Consider the following 23,068-nt stretch of genomic DNA (forward strand, 5'->3'; position numbering starts at 1 on the left):
TCTTTTTCCATGGTCCAAGCTTCCAATTATCTATAAAAACTACAAAATCCAACACAGATTGCAAAGATAAGAACTATTCAACAATAATATAAATATAAGAATATATATGTACCAAATGATAATAAAATACTACTATTAACCACAAAAAGACTTGAGAGTTACCAAAATTTAACTAAGATATTTACACAAATTGGTAACTAACAAGGGACAACATCACCATTATTGAACCGTCTGGTGGAACATCGGGAAATAAGAAGATTATGAGTAAGAATCTGAATCTTGAGAAGATAAGAATGATAGAATCTGTTGTTGTAAAGCTAATCAAGTGATAATGGGTCAGATGAGGACATATTGAATTGGCTTTTGATCTAAAGATGCCGGAGTTTGGTGCCTTTTACTTGAAGATTGAAGGCTCAATTAGATTTTTTGGTTTAGTTGGTTCATGGACATGTTTCTTTGGTTTTTTCTATAAGATTTTTATATCCTAATGAAACTGAGTTATGTAATGACGTTGTGCATCTCTTGATGTTGATTCTGGTGATTTTCCTCTCATGTTCTTATTTTGTATGCTCCAACATACTAACCTTGCATGACTGGCCTTGTGCATGATATCTTCTATGCATGCTGATTTCTTTGAAGGACTATCCCTTTGCTAAATTATTGCAAAAAGGGGGAGTAATGTTAAGAAGTGGTGTATTTTCTGTGTGCCGGTAAACTTGGTCATTGTTTAGTATTGTCTGATTAGGAAGTACTAATGTTATGCTCCATGCTGGAGCATCACGCAAGACATCTGGTGCTTGTATATGTGTAAACAGATTTAAGTGTTAGTTTACTTGCGTTAATAGATTTTACATATCCTAATCATTAACTACTAACTATTTGTGTTGTGCATGATCAAGTTGTGAATGATTGCATCCTAATGATTGTTAGTTAGTAGGGTTCTATGCTACTAACTATGTGTTAACTAGTTACATGTATGCCTAAGTCTGTGAATGATTGAATGTTGGATTGTCTATTTAGTTTGGAACAACTAAATGGATTATATGTAAGAATATTGTTGCTACTGCTATTGTTGTGCTTAACTCTGATTATGGAAGAATATTGTTGCTGTTGATTGATGCTCTGATGAAGGTCAATGAATCTACTGGTTATCACTTGTTTTGTTCTTAACAAAATGCTATATCTTGAAGTTTTGAACAAAGTACTATATCTTGAATAGTTATTTTGCCATAATTTGTCAAAGGGGGAGATTGAAGTTCTTTGTGAAATGGTCCTTTGAATTGGCTGTATTTTACAAAATAACAACATAGGGAAGTGTTCAAAGTGTTCAAGATGATCTAATATGCTTAAGTTGTATGAGATTGCAGAAGGGGCACATGTTGGACACGATTTCACAACATGTGGCACGTCATCTGGGCCTTTGCTCAACAGGCCAGAATGTTGCGTTTTGGGAGAATGTTCTGCAAAATAATTGTTGAAGATTTTATTCTTATTGATTTAACAATATGTTTATATGATTTGTTGGACAACTGTGAAGATCAAATTAGATTTGAATTTGAATTTGTAACAAACCAAATCATATCTTTTTGTTGGAGATAATCAAGGAACAAATCTAATATCCAACAAAATCTACATTATTTCTAGACGAAATTAAATCTCAAACACATGAAGAAAAACCCAAAATTCCCACTCCATCAGCGGCTGCAGTAGCCTGCCGTTGGACCGCAGAACGAGTGACTTTTGATGATGTCATTGCTTGATGATTTAGGTGAGTGAAATTCAGTTGCAAATTTGGTGAGATTGGCTTGGAGATGTTGATTTACATTTCGGTTCAAGAAGATCTGGATCTAGGATTAGTATATCGTGGTAATCGTAGAAATTCGATATTGCTTCCCACAGACGGTGCTAATGTTCTGTTTGAGAACATAATTGTTAGAATAATAGCGCGAATACATATCAGAGTAGAGAGAAACACACAAAAATTTTGTTCACGCAGTTTGACCAAATTACCTACCTCTGCGACTATAGAGTAGCTACAATTTCCTTTATTTACGTCTTGTGAAATTGCATATACTGTAACACGTTGGGAGAACTGACTTTTTTGAAATGTTGCGGATAGCAAGAGTCGCCACCGACTTTTATTTTATCCAATTGGAAAGGCAAAAAGAACAGGTTAGATCTTTGAAAGATTTTGAGTTCGGGGTTAGGTTATACAAAGGGAAGGTGTAAGAACCCATTGTATCTATGGTTATCCATGGGCTCTTAATTGCTTAGCTCACTTTTTATTTTCAAAATGTTAAAGTGTAGTGTGTGAATAGGAAAAGGATTTGAATAAGGACTTTAGCTTGTAAAATAAGCGTATCCTTTTTGAAAGTAATTTGAAAAGGAGTGGGAAAAGTATTTTTGATTTGAGTTTGAATAGAGCAAGCATTTAAGAGAACCTACCCTACGTTTAATTTTTCTGTTCTTTAAGACTTTTGTTTGAAAGGGCTATCCATACTATAAAGAGGGCATGTAGTCCTTTCATTGGGTTTATCGTTCGCCATAAGACAATCCCTACCATAAAGAGGGCATGTAGTCTCAAGGAAGGATATAATAGTCATTTAGGCAACCAGTGAGGATACCTTAGCGTTCGAAGGGACAATCATCATTTAACCGAGGCAACATCGAGGGACAATATCATTTTTGTTTAGGCAACTTCGAAGGGACTTATGATCTTTTTATGATGATAATGAACTGAGGGCAACATTTGCTAAGGCATCCTCGTATCCGAGGGACTTGACTATTTTTAAATCGAAAGGCAGCATAAGAAAGGTTACCATAAAGGTGTGTGTGTGTGTGTGTGCAACAATCATGTGCTTCAATTCAGATATTTTATCTTATAAAATTAGTGATCTAAATTGATTAGCAGGCTTATCACTCCCTAAATTACTAACCACGCAATCAAAATAAAGACCGAAATGTAAATGTTCCTACGCTATTACAAGGCTTCGGGTGGGGGATTACATAGCCAAAAACCCGGAAAGAAAGACAGAAAACTTTTTAAATGCGGAAAATAAATCTAAGCTATTACAAGGCTTTGGGGCAGTTACAATAAAATGAACAGATCAAAAATTAAAATTGTAAACCTTGCAACACAAGAATAATTTAGGTAGACGATAGGAAATCAACAAGGCAAAGGCAAACCCCGAGTGGGGAAAAATTAACCATAGTTAAAAGAAAATCAGGTTTGAAAAAAACCTAGACTAGGGTTAGTGTTAAAATTTACTTTGATCAAAGCCCTTAATTAATTATTGGTTGGGAATCTAATTAATTAAAACCCTAATTCTGATTTTGATTGTTTAACCCTAATCCTGATTAAATAATCTAATTAAATTAAATTAATTAAATTATTAAACTAAATTAAATCTAATTATTTAACCTAATTTAAATGAACTAACCCTAAATTAATTACTAAACCTAATTTATTAAAAAAAACAAACCTAATTTATTTAACTAAATTAATTAAAAGACTAAAATTAATTTTATTAATCTAAAAACCTAAATTAAAATCATTAATAAAAACCTAAATTAAAACTAAATTATATTATTAATCTAAATCTAAATTGAAAATTGTTATAAATTTTTTTTTTAGGGTCTTAGTGAAAATTAAATGATAAACCAATAATTAGAAAAATAAATTAAAGAAAAACCAAGATTTGATCTGATATGGTGTGGCTGGAGGTCCATGGGATGCGCCCCTAATCCATATGCGTTGGATCCTGGAGATTGGAGATTCGATGGCTGGAGTGTGAGGGTATACCATGCGCGTGTAGAAGCCGAATGCACAAGATCTGTAAGCCAAACGAAGCAAACACGTTATTAAAAATAAAGTTCTGAGGGTAGGGATCGAACCCAGGCCCTCACATTTATCATCAGAACGCGCTTACCAATTCTGCTGCCTCTTCATTCATTAAAAGATATACCTTGGGAAGAATAAATATAAAACAAAAGTTCAAACCAGAAATTCAAACCATTAGTCAAACATGGGCCCCTATGTTGCGTGAACAACCAATGAGAGAGGGAGAGAGAACGCGTGATAGTTGACCGACCAATGAAATATGCTGAACGCGCCACACGTACACGTCAAACAACCTGAGACACCTGCAGCCTCCGGAACAGTGTTTCCAGCTATCTTCTCCGATCGGTCAAAATGCCAAACCTGCAAGAATCGATTCAAATAAAAAAGGAACAACCCAGATCCACTAAATCGACCCCTGCAAATTCAATGGTGGGGTCGATTTTGACTGAAACGACCCGTAGCTAGGGTTTCTGGAGCTTGGCCGTGATGAGCTCTAGCAATGGTGACTTGCAATCTACACGTCAAAACTCGTCAACGATCGTTCAAACAGATTCTAAACAATATTATAAGCATAAATATGTGCACGAAACATATCAAAAATGCATGAATTGATGTAGTTGAAATTTGAAAATGTTGAGCAAACTGTGGTCTTGATGGGGATGAACCTTGATGCTGCGGCACTGAGGGACAATTGGAAAAGCTTCAGGAAGATCCCAGGGTTGCTTGCTGATCGTTATAAGCCTTTGAATTAGCCTGCCATGGTGAAAACAATTTGTCTCCTTCCTTTGAATTTTTTTTGCAATTGCTTATCGTATTCTCTAGGGCAGGAATCCTTGTTTTTTTTGGTTGGAATTATTGTGTATATATAGGGATCCCCTAGGTCAAGTATTTGAGAGCAAAATATATTATACTCCTTGAGAAATAATTAATTGGCAACTTGCATCCAATCTTTCCTTTTTTGCTCAATATTATATCAGTCAATCTCATGTGTTTTCCCTAGCTTTCTTGGGCTTACTTGGACCCTAAGGAACTCAGCAATCAAGCCCATATGCCTTGAAACTTCTCCTATTCTTTTATTTTAATTAAAATTGAATCTAAAATAGAATAATTCAAAGTTAAATGAAGTAAGTAGTAGGAGGGTGTTTAACTGAGATTTAGAAGTCGTGGACCATGTCACAAGCAAGTTTGGATCCTGAAAACATAAGCCCATTTGGAAGAAATTCCATTTTGATCAATGTTTTCTTCATGTACTTCATCAAAATTAGTCAACTTTGACGAGTCATAACTCCTTCAATTTTTATGGTATGTAAGTGTTCTAGAACTTTTTGGAAAGCCTAAGATGTCCTCTACAAGCCACTTTGGAATCTTTTTTACATTTGAGGATTTTATCTTGAAGATATGGCTTTTGAAAAAAAACTGCTTTTTGCAAACTTCCAAATGGACCTGTAATGTTTTGGCTCATATCTCCCAAATGAAGCATTTTTGAACTTGGCTTTAGAGAGGCAAAGTTGTATAGGATTCAATTTCCTTCAAAATAGGCTTTGTTTTAGAAATTTATGATGTTCCATGTGAAAGTTATGGATGGTCAAAGTTCAGTTGACTTTTAGGTCAAAAACCATAATTTAGAAACTTTGAGTTTTTGTTGATTTCTGAACTTTCCTTGATGAATCATGATCAACCCTTGATAAAATGATGAATGTTATTTCAAAATAAGGATGTTGATAAAAAATCAGGAATTTTGACTTGATTTTGACCATAGTTGACTTTTAGGTCAAATGGGTCGAATGTTGACCATTTGAGCTGTTGACTGAGCAATCTTGGGAATTAGAGGAATCAGAGCTTGAGACTTGATGTGAGAATCCTTTGAATTATATGGGAGGCCATGGCATCCACTTGAGGTATCCGAATTTGATTTCACATTGAGAGAAGCGAAACCCTAACTGTGGGTTATTGCTTAGGAAGGAGAGTAACCAGGCTTATTCTTGCATAGTTCTTGAGCATTTGAAAGTCAGGTGAATCAAAATATGATGGCCAAATTTTGGGGTATGGAATATACATTACAGCGTTACAAGTCATATATATAATAATTATCTTTACCAATAATTATCTCAACAATATGAGCTATTCTCTCAATCACCTATAGTTATTTCAACATTTTATAATTATCTCAATAATGAGTTATATTCTCAAGAACCCATATTTATCTCTACAACTAATAATTATCTTAACAATATGTGTCATATTCAACAATAATGATAATCAGGGGGATAAAATTGGTTGTTGCATAGCTGTGGAGCTGAGTTGGAATAAGGTGGATGAAGCTAACTTGAAATGGCGCGTTCTCTCTCTTTAAATATGAGATTATTAGCAACTTAAATATGAAAATTGAAAATTATAGTAACTCACGTTGGATGTCTTACTGGATGTTATGACATCCACAATTACAAAACACAAAACGTTAAAACAGAAACGCATACAAACAATAAAGAACACACAAAATTGTTTACTCAGTTCGGTTCAAACAACCTACTCTGGAGGCTACCAAGCAAGGGAGGGAATCCAATATAAGCAGAATTAATTCGGAGTTAAACTCCCCCGTTTACAACTCCTCACTTAAAACCAACCCTATGTATTCCAATCTATTCCTAGACCTGAGTGTATCCACTCACTCCCCCTCAACCACAACAGTTATTACAAATAAACATAAAACAAATTGAGAGAGAAGACACACTTCAAAAACACACCTTGATCGGCTTAAAAGCTTCAATCAAGAGACACACACTCGTGCTTAAAAACTTAGAGTGACACAATACATAAACAACCTATTCCAATACAATCATCACAAGAAAATTGCTTGGATTACAAGAGACAACTACAGAACTATGGTTCTTCACGATTAACAATCTTTCTCTCTGCGTTCCAAATTAGGATTGCAGACTTTTTATATGCAGCTCTTGGGCCTTGGGCTTTTTTAGAAACAAATTAGGGTTAACCAAGTTAACCTAATTTACACGCCATCTGGTTGTTACAGAATGTGCTGTCAGCAAAATCTTCTAGACGAAATATTCAACACACAATAAAAGGTTTCCTAAATTGTAGATTGAGAAAAAACAGGAAATACAATTAATAAAATATAACAGCTCCTGCTGTCACACACAGATATCATGACATCGGTCATGACATTCACTACAAAACATGTATTAGCTTAACACATATGCAGCATGCATAAAAAAATATCAAACATGTCATGACATCAGTCAAGACATTAAACACTCAGGTATGTTTTACCACAAATGCACCCAACATGAAAAACATCTTCAATCGCCCCCTTTGGCAAATTTTTGGCTAAAACAACTTGTCACACCATATCAGAGAAACACTTGCAGTAGAAACAAAGCAAACAAAACACAATCAGAGCTAATACAGTACAGATAGCATACACCACCAGTATGCACACAGTGCTTAAACAGATCAAAACCAACCACACCACAAGAGCAGCACAAGCACAAACAGATCCACACAAAAATAAGCACATCAGATTTGCTCATCACACAACCACCATACTTGTTATTCTGGGGTGACATAACTACTTCTCCCCCTGTTTGGCCATAAAAGTTGCCAAAGCAAACTACTGTCTTCTCCCCCTTTTTTTGTTGTTGTTTAAATATATGGTTCCTCAAGGATGCAGATTCCTAACTTACTCCGCAAGTTTTCAAACTGTGTAGCATCAAGAGCTTTTGTGAAAATGTCATTGATATTGTTAGGAACATTCTTGTCACTATTTTTAGAATCATCTGCAATATGCACCATATGCACCATTCTCAACATATGCACCATTCTCAACTGTGCATCATTCAAGATCCTGTCAGGACTAGTTACCTCTGTATACATGTTTAGACAAAACATTGCTTTGAACGAGAGGAACAGAAATTGTTGAGGCATCTCAATGAAGTGAGTGAATTTGAAACCTGTTTCTTTGGGAAAAGTGCAATTTGTGATTACACTAGAGTTGTTGTAGTGGGATGGCAGCTGAAGGATCTTTTTGTGAACCAAGAAGACCTTCACATCCATTTTATTAATAACATCTAGATCAGTGGTTGACCTTTGTATAGAATTATGTTTGTCCTCCACACAATTTTTGATGTAGCAGGGCATATTTATGACATTCCACTTGACATTCTGATCAGATACACTTTGGTGTATCCAAATTGATTTAGACCAGCCCAAAAGAGTTGTAGGAATCATACCTTTCATCAGATTCACGTCTTCAGTTGTGATCCGAAGGATCCTGCTCTCCTTGCTTTCTTGGGTTCTCTGGTTGAATTGTGAGTCCTTTGCTCTTTCCATCCAGAATCTTGAAGCTTGGTCTATTTCTAGTGTCTCTTCTCTTAGATGGAACTGACTGTCAATGGATACCTTCCTTGGGACCAAGTTTAGTGCAATACTCTTCTTGAACAGATAGACTTCTCTTTTCATATCTCTAGTCCGGATGTCATTGAACGCATTTATCACAATTTTCCTTGATCTTCTGACAGCTCCTGGGATTTGGTTCCGAACAATAATCTCCTTTTGAAGAGCATTTTGGATATTTACTGATGAGCATTCATCAATTCCGGAGGCTTTGTTTGTCTTAATACACACAATTGAGTTCTCAGCATATTTTGATGTTGAGACATCTGTTTTGACATTGTCATATTCTACTGAGGTAGTAGACTCACCTTCTTCTACAACATCCCCCATTATTATCATGTTCTTGCTTGTACCAGGACTGCACTTGTCCTTTTTGTGATTCTTATCTTGTCTAGGTTTCCTTCTTCTAGAGCTTCCTGTTTTCTTTACAGCCTCCTCCTCGTTTTTGTCATGGCTTGAGTGTTTAGCGTTCACACATGTCTTCCGCTGTGGTGGCTTTATCTTGGTCAGGTTTTCCTATTGAGGGGTATTTCTTTTGGTAGATGGATGAGTTTCAGGACAGGAGAACCTAAAATGACCTATCTTACCACATTTATAGCATTTCTTGGGTGAGAAAGGTGTGTGTTTTCCCGGATGTTGAGGCTCTTGATTGAACTTCTTTCTCTTCTTTGTGTCTCGCATGTTTCCCTCCAGGTCAACAATGTTTATCATGAGATTTACTCTTTCTTCTTGTAACAGGGCATAAGCATTTTTATACACTGTCAGTCTCTTGCTTAGTTCTCCATTTAGTAGACACACCTCAGAGTATCCAACAGCAAGTTCTTCGCTGGTGAGTTCTTCAATATGAGACTCATCATCAGACTCGTCCATTTCTTTTGTCTGGATCTTGGTTCTGGGAACAGGAACCTCCAATTTGATAGTTCTTTCTTGATCATTTCCCTCATTTTTTTCTTTGGCCATGGGACAAGTAGTCAGTAACTTGGAGTTTTTAGGCTCCCATAGGTAACAATTATTCTCAGATCTGACTCCCTTCATGACTTCTTCATTTTCTTTATTGGTAACAATACACTCTTCTTTAGTGAACCTGCCATAGAATCCTTCATCACATAGTTGGCTGATGCTTATAAGATTTGCAACTAGTCCTTGTACAAGTAAAACATTATTTAGATTAGGAACACCCTGACCTTCTGTCTTGCCAACATCTTTGACTTCTCTTATTTCTCTGTAACGCCCCGAATTTAATTAATTATTTAATTAAATTGATCGAGAATTTATTCATTGGAATTAGTTGAAGTCGAGGTTTATCGGTATTATTCTACAAACATAATGGATTAATATGTTAATTTGAGCAGTTAAGTTATGGTCAGATTAATTAGTTGGATTAGTCAGAGAAGTACAATTGCGAGTTAGTATTGTTAAAGTTATGGATCCATGGTAAATATGGAATATTATTGGAAATAATATTCGGTTATGTTGTGTGGTTAATTATTTATGTGTTTTATTTGGATTAATTGAGTCATTAAATAGAGATTATGAATTGGGCCTAAGTGAAACAAATATGACACAAGAGATTGGATTGTGGGCTAAGCCCAATTAAGAAAAGAATGATAGTAAGAGTTAGGGTTTTAGAGATTAAACCTCATAACTCATTTTGTGGAGAAAGAAGAGAAAGAAGAGAAAGAAGAGAGGAAGAGAAGAAAGCTATGGCATGAAGAGAGGGATGACTCCATTGAAGATGAGGCTTTTGCTAAGGTAAGGGTGGGGTTCTTACCCTCTAAGGGTTGGCATGATGATGGGTATGGTAGAGATTAGGTTTCATAATTGAAATCCATGATTGTGTTGCAATGTTGATGAATGTGGAATTGATAATGTTGTGTATGCTTTCTATTCTTCAATTTCATGAATTTAGAAAAGTTAGGGTTTATGAACAAATGCATGAATTTATGGTTTGAAATGTGTTTTAATTGATGTTTGATGGTGTTATGATGTTAGAAGATCCATAATATGTGTTATGTTTGTGTTTATAACATGTATTCTATTGTTGTTCGTGATGGTTGGTGTTTTCCAACTTGATTGGGTTGAGTTTAGGGGATTTGGGATGAGTTTCGTATGCTGTTTTCTGTGTTTGGAAGTTTCTGAAAATCGCCAGTTCGCGCCGCGAACTGCTTGGCAGAAACTCAGGAAAAATTGGATTCGCTCAGTTCGCGCCGCGAACCCTTGTTGGCGCCGCGAACTGCTTGGCAGAAACTTAGTAAGATTTGATTCACTCTGTTCGCGCCGCGAACTTTGTTGGCGCCGCGAACCCTGTTTTACAGAACTTTTTCCAAACTTTGAAATGATGTAACTTTTGATCCGTAACTCCGTTTTATGCGCCGTTCGAAGCGTTGGAAAGCTAACGCAACGAACTATACCATGATGTAATGAAATGATTCATATGATATAGTATCCTATTGTGTTTATTAGGATTAAGTGATGAACTATGTTGTGTTAACATGTGAATTATGTTCTTTGCTATGAATCGATGTAACCATGTTGTGGTATAACTTGATGTATGTTTTTCTTATGACGATACAATGTTATTGAAATGATAATATGTTCCTTCCTTACGATGAGATAATGAGGTATGTGATGATATGCATAATTAATAAAGATGTTGTATGCTATATGTGATTAATTGGGCGTATTTGATATGTATGAGTCGACGACGATGCCATGTGATGAATTAAGAATATATATGTCTTTATTAGGAAGTTAAATATAACGTGTTACGATGATTACTTGAATTAAGGAATATGACGAATTTGCTGATGTTGTTGGTGATATGATGAATTGTTGATGTTTGTCGTTAACATGATAAATTGTTGTTGTTGTTGTAACATGATGAATTGTTGTTGTTGTTGTTCTAACATGTTGATGTTTGTTGTTGTTGTGCAATATAATAAATTGTTGTTGTTGTAACATGATGAATTGTTGTTGTTGTAACATGTTGATGTTTGTTGTTGTTGTGCAATATAATGAATTGTTGTTGTTATAGCATGATGAATTGCTGTTGTTGTTGTAACATGTTGATGTTTGTTGTTGTTGTTGTGCAATATGTTGAATTGTTATTGTTGCTATAATATGTGGAATTTGTCGTTGTTGTTGTAGACCCTATGGTCACTATTGATAAGTTGTATTATGTTGATAAGAATGAAGTTGAATAGATGTTGTATGTTTATATGATGTGATGACGTGATTGAGATGTGGTAAAATACTATGATACGGTTATTGCCATAAAACCTTGGCATTGAGTTGATGTTGTTTAGTTGATGTGGTTATGTTGTTTAAGTTGATTATGTCGTTCAAGTTGATTATGTCGTTTAAGTTGATTAAGTGGTTTAAGTTGTGTTTGTGGATGTGCATCATTTGAGTCGCATCCATTGCATTGTTTGAGACAACCCTTGTGGCAATTGTTTGAGACGGCCCTTGTGGAAATTGTTTGAGACGGCCCTTGTGGCAATTGTTTGAGACGGCCCAATGGCAAACTATTTGAGACGGGAGTTTTACTCCAATGGTACCACATGCATATGCATAAGTTTGAGTCACATTCGAGTCGCATTTGAATGGCATTTGAATTGTGTTTGGATTGTTGAGATGACGAGGTGTTTGTTGTGACGTGATAATGATATGTTTGTTGTGACGAATTTGATATCATACTTGTATATTTGAATATGTGATTAATGACATCGTTGCCGTTTTGAAAGTTGTATTATATTGATAAGTTGTTTTACGGTGAAACTTGTTGTAAGATGTTATGCGATGCGAAGTGGTGAAATTATGTATGATCTATATCTCCTATATTATTTATCATGCATTCCTTTATATTGTGAGATATCTCACCCCTTTGCTGATATTTCCCCTACCATGGGAAATGGGCAGGTACTCAAGATTAGTCGTGGAGGTCCGAGGTTATTTATGTGAAGTCTTTATGTTGCTTTATAGCAAGTCAAGTTGGTGTCCATTGCTCTGATATGTAGCACTCGGGGGAATTAGTCGTTATTATATGATTACTGTATTCCATGATGACATTTGTGTTAAGTTGAATTGAAAGGTGTTTATAAGTTTAAGTTGAAGTGGTGAATGAAGTTTTGTTCCGAATGCTATGTATCTTTATTAAATGCAATATAAGTATGTTTGTTTGGTTAAGTCGAATTGTGACATCCCATCGTTTGATGAATAATTTTAAATGCACTCTGATTTTCGCTTATAATTGCGGGATAGATTTGGGGTGTTACATTCTCCATCACCAAGAGTCACATAGTTGATTCCCTCAAGTTTGAGGTCTACTAGTGAGTTCTTTCTCCCAGTCATATGATTTGAGCAACCACTGTCAAGGTATCAATCTTCTTTGCCAGGCATTCTTAGAGAGGTGTGTGTTACAATAGCAACATTCTTAGCCACCCATAGTTGCTTTCTGTTGCAGGTATCATATTCAGGTTTGGCTTGATGAATTTGATTTGGGTATCCAAATAGTCTTAAATAGAATGTCTTTATGTGACCAAATCTTCCACAGTGATGACACTTCCATTTTTGGAATTTTTTCCTTAATGCCTCCTTCTTCCGTTTCCTTGATGTAGTGACATTGGAGCTGACATCTGGTTGGTCACACAAGTTTCGGGCTTTGCTCTCCTAAACTCAGAGGTGAATTCCTCTTTAGCCACAAATCCTACCCCGTACATGTCTCGTGTTCTTTGTCCAGACTCCAGAATTTCTTCTAGAGTATCAGTTCCATTATTCAGCATTTTGAAGGACTTGGTCATTTGATCAAGTTTGTAGTTCAACATGCTTACTTCACTACTGAGAGAGTTTATGATTGCAAGATGTCTATTCTTCCCAGTTTCTAACTCTCTTATGATAATCTCTTGCTTCTCTACTTGTTTGCAGACTTCAGCATTCTTGATACACAACTTCTTGTATGAGGCAGCAAGTTCATCAAAGGTTAGCTCATCATCACTGGAATCATCATCAGATGCATAGACTCTTGTTGACACTGTGACATGTCTTGTAGTTTCTTCTTCAGAATCAGAGTATTCATCAGACCAAGTGACAGACAGTCCTTTATTTTTCTCCTTGTGATAGGTAGAACATTCAGCTCTTATGTGTCCAAATCCTTCACATCCATGACACTGAACCCCTTTCCCTTGATTAGCTTCTCCTCAGCTTTGAGTCTTCTGCTTGGATCATAGGTCTGGCTGATGTCATTAGAAGTGTTCTTGACATTGGGTCTGGACTCCTGATCAACCCTTTTAATAAGTATGTTGAATTGTTTTCCAAGCATGGCTATGGCTTCTGATAGATTTTCATCACTTCCACCATTGCTTTCTCTTGAATTATCATCTGTGTTGGAGACAAAAGCTATGTTTTTGTTCTTCTTTTCAACACGCTCACAGATACTCAACTCAAAGGTTTGTAAAGAGCCAATGAGTTCTTCCAGCTTCATGTTGCTGATGTCTTGGGTTTCCTCTTTGGCAGTCACATTCATATCAAATCGCTTAGGCAGTGATCTGAGGATCTTTCTTACCAATTTTTCTTCAGATATTTTTTCTCCTAAGGCTCCTGAGTTATTTGAAATCTCAAGGAAATTCATATAGAATTCATAAATAGTTTCATCCTCTTTCATCTTGAGATTTTCAAACTTAGTGGTAAGCATTTGAAGTTTCGACATCTTTACCTTGGATGTGCCTTCATGTGTTGTTTTGAGAATATCCCAAGCTTCTTTAGCTAGTTCACAGTGTTGCACAAGTCTGAATATGTTCTTTTCAATTCCATTGAACAGGGCACTTAGAGCCTTGGAATTGCCCAAAGCTAGCTCTTCTTCAGTTTTGCTCCATTGTGCTTCAGGAATTAGAACAATAGTTCCATCTTCCATAAACTTCTCAGGATGTTTCCATCCACTTTCCACAGCTCTCCAGGCCTTGCTGTCCACAGACTTTATGACTGCTACCATACGAGGTTTCTGGTAGTCATAGTTAGAGCCATCCAGGATGGGTGGTCTATTCCCAAACACTAACAATTCCTTCTCCATTGTACCAAAATTTTATTGTCCCTAGATCTCACCCAGATGTAAACAGGCAGGGTGTCTTCTCTGATGCCAATTGAAAATTCTAGTAACTCACGCTGGATGTCTTACTGGATGTTATGACATCCACAATTACAAAACACAAAACGTTAAAACAGAAGAACACACAGAATTGTTTACCCAGTTCGGTTCAAACAACCTACTCTGGGGGCTACCAAGCCTGGGAGGGAACCCAATATAAGCAGAATTAATTCGGATCTATTCCAATGTATTCCAATCTATTCCTAGACTTGAGTATCTCCACTCGCTCCCCCTCAATCACTGCAGTGATTACAAATAAACATAAAACAAATTGAGAAAGAAGACACACTTCAAAAACACACCTTGATCTGCTTAAAAGCTTTAATCAAGAGACACACACTCGTGCTTAAAAGCTTAGAGTGACACAATACATAAACAACCTATTCCAATACAATCATCACAAGACAATTGCTTGGATTACAAGAGACAACTACAGAACTATGGTTCTTCACAATTAACAATCTTTCTCTCTGCGTTCTAAATTAGGATTGCAGACTTTTTATATCCAGCTCTTGGGCCTTGGGCTTTTTTAGAAACAAATTAGGGTTAATCAAGTTAACCTAATTTACACGACATCTGGTTGTTACAGAATCTGTTGTCAGCAAAATCGTCTGGACGAAATATTCAGCACACAATAAAAGGTTTCCTAAATTGTAGATTGAGAGAAATCAGGAAACACAATTAATAAAATATAACAGCTCATGCTGTCACACACGGATGTCATGACATCGATCATGACATTCACTTCAGAATCTGTATTAGCTTAACACATATGCAACCTGCATAACACAATATCAAACATGTCATGACATCAGTCAAGACATTAAACACTCATGTATGTTTTACCACAAATGTAGCCAACATTTAAAACATCAAAAATGAACATGAAGTGTGGATGGCCACGATAGATTAGACAATGTAGAATATGTTCATACACGGAGTAGCATGAGAAGACTTAACATTATATCTGTCCATTTTGAGCTTTACGCTCTAGTTGGCCTGTGCAACCGGCCTAAAACATAAATTTTGTTCAAAGTAAATTTCTAATAGATTTTACATATTAATAGTGAGTCAGAAGAATCAAGATACTTCGAGTAATTTAACTATTAATTTTTATATTTATTTAAAATAATTTGCAGTAGATGTAAACAGGTTCCTACTCCAAAAGATGTTGCACTCTTTTGCAACCGGGTCGTTTTCTATTCTATTCTTCAATCACTCATTGTTGAATAAAAACAAGTTTGGTACGACATGGCGAAATTTTTAAGATCCAAATAAATATGAGTGAGCAAAGATGTGGGAACATAAGGTGACACGAAGAAGATCTTTGTGTGGTGGCAAAATGATGATAACATGTTTGAGAAACATGTGTGTGGTGTCGTCCCTGCTGCACCTATTCATAAGTCAGAAAGCATGGAAAAAGATTCCATCGGCTCAAACAATAACATAGGCGTGTCACTAAATGTATGGACTAATAGTGAAGACATAGCTTTCAATGTGGTGTAAACATTGACCAACATCATTATTGAGAAGGAAATAGTCTTCATTGTAATTGTAACGGCCAACCGTTTTCACCAATTGAGGACAGTGGAAGCAGCAATAGAGTGGAGCCACAGACAACATCAAATTATGAACTTTGGATGGTACATGCCAACATTATGTAAGAAATATTTGTCTAGATCTTAAAAACTTGACACTTGATGAACTATAAACTATAGATATACCAAACCGTATTTTATGAAGAACAAGCATTTACGCCTTGACAGGCTTAACTTAACGCTTGACAGATTTTGGACTAGAACATTCAGACATACTATAAAGAATATATGTGAATGCCTCAACAAACTTTTCTGCCTATTGGAGTGTGGATTGGTATAAATGACCTTACCTAGAAGCCTCACTATTTCGGAGAACCAACTAAGTCATACACAAACTTAAAAGGACCATTTAGAGGGACCATTCACAACAACACGGCCTCAAACGCACCATCGATGTCAATTAGGCCTCATAAAGATCATTCATATCAAGTCGACATCAAGTTACTATCGCAAGAAAGTTTTGGTCTTTGTATGAAGTTTTTTCAGGCTTTCCACACATTGTACACGAAGAAGTGGCTCATGTTACATGTGCTTCAGCTCTGTGTATTTTTTACAAACAACCCACATGCTTGAAGCACACTTCATCGTCATGTGTCTTGTACGAATGTATTAAACATAAAAGAGGCAGTCAGAGCCACACATTGTCTTAATCGTACACGAGTAATGTAAGACTCCGACACATAACCGAATGGGCGAAAGTGACCGAGGAGAGCTTTATATTCAGTGCAAAATCACCAAAAATTGCTAATATATGCAATCAATAACACTGAAAAATGGTGCAAATCACATATTGTGATGATAATCATTACTCATCAATCCAAAGTCTTTAGTCTATACAACCCTTCATATATATAAGTCACCAATGTCTACTAGCAATAATATTTATCAAAACTAAGAATAAAATGTGAATTATCAAGTTTTCCAATGAGTCACTGACCATAGTACTAATAAATAAACCAACCATAATGCTTAGCATAATGTGAGATACTGATATGTGATATGTGACAATTTGACTCATTTATTTACTTTAAAATTTTATTATGTAGACACACTATTTGGAACCCCTCTGCATGTAACACCAGGTTCAGAACTAGGAGCAAGTAATTCATAAGGCAAACACCAGCCCCGCAACGGTTCCTCAAAGTCTTATCGCGATTCCTACTCTCGATCACCTTCTCGATCCTTCCAATCTCAGCAGAAAATTCAAAAAACTTCTCAACAATCTCCGGATCACCGCTCCAAGTCGAAGGATGTTGTCTCTCGCCTATATACTCTTCGTCAGTCGAATGAGTTGAAAGGGTATCGACAACAGCCATATACTTTGTGGCCTGCAACAAACTAGGCAGTGCATTGAGAAAATACTTTTGTGGATCAGCAAGGAAACTTCCGTATTCAGGGTCACTTTCTTCCGGGATCAACCTTCTCATCAACGGTGGACGGTTTGGCACGTAACCTCCGTAAGGATACTGTCCGAAGTTCAATGCAGCATGTTGCGCGGATGCGTTCCAGATTAAGATTGTTAAGACGGAGACAAGATTGTCGCTGTTGTTCAATTCCGGCCACCATGTTTCGTCCTTTAAATCAGCATGGCCTACATTGACTGCCTCGGAATACCAAGTTTGCAACTCTCTATCATTGATTATTAGGCTTGGATTCGGGTAGTAATAGTTCACATAGTTTCTGACCCAATTTTCTATTGCTGACCAAATTAGAAGACCATCTTCTGCATAAGGGTAATCATTCATTATTAGCTTTATCCCATGTGGTTTTGTTGGGTCAGGTACTGCCATTCCCCTGCAAAGTTAAAAACCGAAAATCTTCGTTAGATTTATTTGCAATTTTCTTACACCAAATAAAGCAAACATCAACTGCTTGTTGAAAAAAATGTAGGGTCTCCATGCCTCCTAATCGCGCATTCAGTCATTGGATCAAGATTAGACAGTTGAGATATAAATTTTTTACCTGCGGAGGAGATCTTGAGGGAGGCTATCTTTATCAAATTGCCAAAAGTTTTTGTAAGCGGCGGAGCTAATCTCCATGGCATAGCGACCAGGAGTGAAGCAAGACTCGATGACACCGTCTGCATTGATCAAACTCTGACGAGCTAAAGCATTGATCTCCAAAGTGTACCTCATGTGAGGATCCAATAGCTTGAAAATCGGATGCATTGCACTTAATTGCCTATGAGCAGACAATATGAATGGTTCCGTGCAAGCGTGTGTGCGCAACCTATTTACATTTCACCAAAACACAACAAACGAGTTATATCATTGACATTTCAGATGAAAAGCGTGTCTTGTGTCTGATACGTATCAGAGTTGAGACATTGCTTACCAATGGTTGGCGAGTTGGTGCACACCGGCATCGTTGGAGCAAACATGGGCCTTGGCAAGCATCCACACCCAGTTAGTAGTTGCATCTAGAGCAGGTGTAACAACACGTTTTGAACGTGTGTTTGGTCCAGATGGAGGCAAGCTAAGTTCAATGGCAACAGGTTTTAGAGTGCCAAGAGGTGTCAAGTAGTAGATGGTTCTTGTGGCATATGATTTTCTACCGTCCAAAGCATTGATCCTTTCCAAAAATGGAAGATAGATATCATGATAATCAATTATGAAAAGCTTGTTTTGATCAATTGCCTGCAAAATTCCAAAACAAAAAAGCAAGTGAGACTTTAGTACAAATAGGTAAAGTACTCAATGCCTAAACAAAAGTATTTTAAGAAATCAAAATTTATATGATGTACTAGTATTTCAGTTTCAAAATAAATTTCATATTTAAAAATATTATTTGTTTAAAATAATTGTTTTGTTTAGTTATTAATTCAATCTTATTTTTATTTTTATTTTTTAATTATACTTTGAAAGTATAATTACTTTGTAATTAATATCATTTGCATCACTTTTAGTTTACTATTCTTTCATTTTACATTTACGATAAAATAAATTTAAAATTTTAATTTATTTTAAAATAAAATAATATTTAAACATATTATTATTTCATTAAATGTAGATATCCAATAAAATTCAGCGAGCTGAATGATTATTAAAAAATTTATTCTTTAATTTTAATTCATCTATTTTGACATTTATAATAGTAGTGGTGGACTGCATAGCCGTCTGAAAGGACGTGCAACACGGACTACCGCACAGAATCTTAAATTTTCTACGGTTAAATTTTGATTAAATAGAATCTTATAAATCTTTATCAATATTAAAATGAGGTTAAATAGGGTCTCTAATTATTTTGTCACGAATGAACCATGACTAACATACACACAGTATTTCCAAAAAATTGAGACGGCCCTGGTGGACTGTGAAATGGGTGTGTACGCATTTAATCAGTGGAATTTTCAAAGTTAATTAGCATGAAAATCACTTCACAGTGACTTAATTACAAAAAATGGTTAGCAAAATTATGATTGAATTGATGATTGGTACGGTACCTGTTGGACGGTCATGCCATTAAGTTGATGTAAAATGTGTTCTTCTTTAAGAGCAGACTCTAATGGACCATAAATTTCAGGGTCCAATTTACTAACTGGTGGAAACACTTCAAGTTTTTCAATAGTCACAGGGTTAACTCCTGCTATTGCTTGACGCCCAAATTCATCATCTCTCAACCAAGCAAACTTATCCTCTGCACATGACATCAATAATTTAACAATTAATACAACAATATAATACTAACAAATTACCATAACTAGACACACATGTGAAACATTTAAAATTAACAATTGAATAATTCAGCTTTTGAGATACTTTAAGTTTAGTTTCATATACTAGTAACAAATTGGCCTAGTTGTAGTTTTGTAAATAATATATAATATATATAGAAAAAGGAATAATCTGAACATGAGATCTAGTTTTGAATGAAAAACTCATTTTTTTTGGGTGAAACTCAAAGTGACAGAGACTAAAAGCCAAATAACATGTTATAGTGTGGTCCTATATGGCACTAACTTTTCATATATTTTTTGGTGAAGCACTATCTTTTCATATGGCATTCCATTATACATGTCTTCATGACTATAGACCCCACCACATTGCAAAAATCAAAGTGAAAAAAATGTCGAAATTTTCTTTGATATGATTATGATGATCAGGTCCGTCTTTGAGAGCGTGTGACAGACAATCAAACATGATTTAAAATTTGTACATAAATTATTGTTATTTTTAAATCATAGTTAAATAAAATATCTGTATGTTTCGAGATATGAAATATTACATCGACAATAAAAAGACCATACTTACTTGATATAATCTTGGGAATGTCATACTTTAGAACACCCTGGCTAGTGGATTCTTTAATCTTGCCAACAATTTTAGGCAGTGGAAACTTCTTCAAAACATCATCTTGCAAACCCAACTTAATGAGTAACCCTACACTATAAAGCCCATCAACATCTGAAAAATCATTGAAGTCTTGATTATCAGCAGATAGACTTGATTTAAGGCCAGGCAACAAATTATGAAGAACTCCTTTTAGCCTCTTCACAGAAAATGTATTCTTCTTTAACTCCTCAAATCTTTCGTCTCTTGGAACATACATAGGAAGTGGCTTCTCAACTCGACTTTCGGCGCTAATATCTAAATCAACACAAAAAATAAATTAAAATATTATCATAAGTTTTTACACATTTTAACACATGCATTCAATCGTATCTCGTTAGAGATGTATTTTTTTTTACCTGTATCGCTTGGTTCGCGACCAGTACGACACCGTCTAGGGTATGGATACATTTCCGATCCTCCGAGATTTGGTCTACAAAGATCAATTCCTTTGTCTGGGTTTCCCAAATCATTGTAGGTGTCATAATCATATATTCTATCAGATAATTTTCTAACTCCTTTTCCATCTCCCCTTAGATTTTTTAAGTCTTTCTCCCTCAAAACTTTAAGCCCAGCAGGTGTATCATCCGGTAAATAAGGCTGCTCAAAAAAAAAATCACACAATAAATTAAATAATAATTTTTTAAAATTCATCTATGAATATAAAACCAATATGAATTCCACATTATTATAACAAGGACTAGTATTAAATTCAACGGTCTCTCTGCTCAACTGCATAACATAGTTGGTAGGTCAATTCAATGGTGCTTGGTCCATGCATAAATCTGACTAAATGGTTTTCAATATAATAATAGTAATAATAATAATAATAATAATAATAATAATAATAATAATAATAATAATAATAATAATAATAATAATAATATTAATAAAAATTAAATCACAGACTATTTATTTGGTACTAAAAACTATATAAATTACTAAATTTTATATTTTTTTTCTAGAAAAATGAACTTTGGCTCTATTATCCCTTTTCAAGATTCATAAAAAGAAAAGTTATTAATATCACTATAATTATTAATATTATTAATATCAGTATTATTGCTATTAACTATTTAGTTTCACCTTATTTCTCACGTTGAAAAAATGATACACAAAACAAAAAAAATAAATTATTGGCTTATTCTATTACTATAGGATATTGGATAGACACTCTTTTTTCTTTATGACCCATGTCATAAGAAAAAAAAAATACAAATTTAAAAAGCAAAAAAACAAAAAAGTAGTTGAAGAAATAATCAATTATTAATACCTTATTAGAAAAGAAAATTCTCTTTCCAGGAAGATCTTTTCTAGCTTGAACCCAAGAGTTACAAGGAAAATAAACTGCTCCAGTAGCAAATCCTTCAATGGTTATATTCTCCAAGAAAAATTCTTGTTGATGATTATTTATCACAGTAATAGCACCAGGTTCTCCAAAATTTGAATCAACTGTGAATTCAGCTATGTAATTAACTTTCTCAGCCTTAATATTTGTCTTCTTTGCCCAATCCTTAAGCACTGCTTCATTAGTCTTCTTTGGAGCATTTGTTTCTGCACGTCACAAATAAAATTTCAATTAAATTAGCGCAGTTTGTTGTCAGTTTGTCTGCTATTTTTGTGTATTCTTATTATATTATTAATGAAATAATTAAGAATACAAAAATATTTAAAAATTATTAGAATTAGAGAAAAGTCTTACTTGGATCAATCTCGGTGCTGAAAAGTTCAAGAACAACATTTCTTCCTATTCTATCGGTTAAAGCATCGAGATGTTTCGCGATAGTTTCTTTGAAATCTTCTTTGATCTTGTTGCGAACGGTAACAACAGCTCGAACCTTGAATTTCACTGGTTTTTCAGAAGGGAGAGAAGATGAAGATGAGGATATAGAAGAAGAAGAGTTTTTCACCAAATCTTCACTGAGAGCAGCAACAGGAAACTTAGCAGATTTTCTCAGTTTCAAAACTCTTCTGTTTCCGAAAGGAACCAAAACAGGTTTGATCAAGAATCTACCATTTTTGTGATGAAAAGATGGTGAAGAAGAAGGAAATAGTGATCTCTCTACCAATGAAGAACCTAAGAACTCCTTTGTTAGGGCCATGAATCAGTGGTTTCTTTGAGGTTTTTTTCCTTCTTCCGAGGTTTTTTTTGGTTTGGTCTATGAAGATGTTTTTGTTTACTATGTTTGAGGTTTTGAGGAATGGAGAAAGTGGAACAGTGAGAAATGGTTAGTAGTCGGGTCGGTTTTAATGTTAGATGGCTTAGAATTGTATTAAATATATAGAGGAGATAAATTGCACTTATACATCAAAAAAAGAAGAAAAGTATAGATTAATAAAAGGTGGCAAAATATGAATCATGAATATTCATTCACCGTCCACACGTTTTTATTCCCCGAGTTTAGGTTTATGCATATGATTTTTAGTTTTAGTCAAAAACAAAAATTGATTTTAATAGTTGACTAGTTTTGGTTTATGTATATTAAGTATAATTACTAGCATTAGTGTTATATACTAGTAATTTTATAGTAATGTAATAACTTTTTATTCCCTACAATTCTACTTGACCTAAAATAATTTATATTTAATGACAACATTTAATATGATATTTTATATTTAATCCGATCGGACTAGGGTATTAAAATACAGACACTTAAGCTAAAAGAGATTATGAATGTAAAATTTTAAAGTTTATAATACTGCGCACCTCAATTTGTTTTGTGCCGACCACGTTGATACCAACCAACTAATA

The 23,068-nt window shown here is 35.0% G+C and overlaps 1 pseudogene; it reads right to left on the bottom strand.

Moving 5' to 3' along the window:
- Positions 1 to 16,762: 16,762 nt before the first annotated feature.
- Positions 16,763 to 22,598, bottom strand: LOC131616435 (linoleate 13S-lipoxygenase 3-1, chloroplastic-like; annotated as a pseudogene).
- Positions 22,599 to 23,068: the final 470 nt, after the last annotated feature.

Source organism: Vicia villosa, linkage group LG7 (genome assembly GCF_029867415.1).
Source record: "Vicia villosa cultivar HV-30 ecotype Madison, WI linkage group LG7, Vvil1.0, whole genome shotgun sequence".
Classification (NCBI taxonomy): Eukaryota; Viridiplantae; Streptophyta; class Magnoliopsida; order Fabales; family Fabaceae; genus Vicia; species Vicia villosa.